Source organism: Protopterus annectens, chromosome 5.part0 (genome assembly GCF_019279795.1).
Source record: "Protopterus annectens isolate FY-2018-M chromosome 5.part0, PAN1.0, whole genome shotgun sequence".
NCBI classification, from domain to species: domain Eukaryota; kingdom Metazoa; phylum Chordata; order Ceratodontiformes; family Protopteridae; genus Protopterus; species Protopterus annectens.
The window spans coordinates 1,243,863,185-1,243,865,144 of record NC_056735.1 but is presented as its reverse complement, the minus strand read 5'-3'; the positions used below and the strand labels follow the sequence as shown (position 1 = coordinate 1,243,865,144).

General features: G+C 37.8%; 1 non-coding gene across 1 annotated transcript; it reads left to right on the top strand.

Annotated features, from left to right (window-relative positions):
• Positions 1–1,649: 1,649 nt before the first annotated feature.
• On the top strand, positions 1,650–1,721 carry TRNAG-UCC. The gene has a single exon. It is a non-coding gene; the product is annotated as a tRNA-Gly (tRNA).
• Positions 1,722–1,960: the final 239 nt, after the last annotated feature.

The following is a 1,960-nucleotide window of genomic DNA, read 5'->3' as shown; positions in this document are numbered from 1 at the left end:
ACCATTGCATAGCTCATTCATTTCCTGCCTTCTTTTAAACCTTGTTTCTCCTCTGCATGTATTGATCCTACACTTCCCATTTTTTCCAATGTAATTTGCATCTAGCCTTTTCTAAAGATCCAATTCCAATTGTTTTATCTCTGTTACTATCTTCTCTACTTCTAGTAAAGCTGGTTTAGACTTTGGTTTCCATTTTACAGTACATGCTTTTTTGGCAGCCATCATAATTAGACTCAGCAAGGCCATACTATGTCTAGGCAATTCCGATTCTGCATCATAGCTCAAAAAAATTATGTCCTTAGTTACACCAATTTGCTCATCCAAAATCTCAGACAAAGCAGTCTGCAAGGAATCTTTGAAGTCTGCCAATTTATTACAATCCCAGAAAATATGCCCCCAGTTACCTCTTTCTTCCCCACCACACCTCCAACATTTGCTGTCTACCTAAGGAAAAATTCTTTGGAGTCTACTTGGGGTATAAAATTACCTATGTAAACACTTCCCAAGATCTTAAATCTTCTAGACTTTGTTGCATATTTGGGAGACATACATATATCTCCCCATTGTTTCTTTGTGAATTACTTATCCAGTCTTTCTTCCTAATCCTTTTTACCATCCTCTCACTGATTCCTATAGTTATCATATAATATTTTATATGCTCGACTAATTACTCCTTTCTTAATGGCAACTTCTGTTCTAGATTCTACTAAACACTGTACCAGTGCCAGTATTTATTTTATGATCCCCCTCCCACTTTTTTCTCTTTGCCTATACTTGGATATCAGTCCTTGATAGGGAAGGGAATCTCTAACCTGCAGTCCAAATAAGTTATTGGTGTCTTCCCATTCTATTATATTTCCCTCTCTAGTTATTTGCTCCCAATACCTTGGTTCCTTTCCCAGTTTTCATCAATAAATTCCAGCCCCCTCTTGCCTACTGTCTTCTTCCCTAATTGCAGTCATCCCTATCAGCAGAATCTCCTTTCTCCACTCCTGTGTTGGCTTAGTTCTTAGAATACTTTCTGCTACTATATGAATATAATATTCTGTATGATTATTATTTTCCTTAAAGGTCTGCATCCAAATTCCAGTCTCTCCTTGTTTCTTGAGCTTCCCCCATTTCATCATAATCTCTTTCTACTTTGAATTATAGCTTTCTGCTTGTGCCTTGTGCTATGTATAGGTGTCTTAACTGTATTGCTCTGAAACACCTCTTCAAACCGAGTAATCCCAATCTGCCCTGTTCTACTAGAAGACTAAACTTATTCCACTTGACTCTTGCAGTCTTCCCCTCCCAGATAAACTACTTCAGATCTTTATTAATTGCTATCCAGTACTTCTCCTCTGGTTGATAAAAATATGCCTGACCTATGCATAACATTCAAGGGATTAAAACATTTTAACTGCTTGCATCTTACTACCAATAACCACATAACAGAGCTTCCATTTTCTTAGTTTTTGTATTATCTTTTGTTTAGTATCTTTTCACATATCCTTAGCTGCCACATCAGAATCACTTTTAATCCATACTCCTATCATGTCCTCATAAATATGGATATTGCTGAACCAATTTGTGTGTGGTTACATATTTACTCTGTGGAGTAATTTTTGATTCAACTAAGTGTTCTCTCCAAAGTTCATTTTACAGTAGCATTGGTGGTATAGTGGTGAGCATAGCTGCCTTCCAAGCAGTTGACCCAGGTTCAATTCCCAGCCAATGCAAGTGGGGTTGGGAGGGTGGCCTAATGGTTAAGGTGTTTGCCTTACAAACACAAGGTGCTGGTTTTGAGTCTCACAAGGGATAATTGGCTAGGCTTAAAATTGCTCGCAAGGGCAGTTAGCCTAGTACTAACCTATGAACCTATTCAGTTTGCTTAACAGATTATGGAGGACTGTCTCAAAAGCTCTACTCATACTTGAAGTACTGAAACAGAAAAAAGAACTGGAAGGGGATCTTTAAA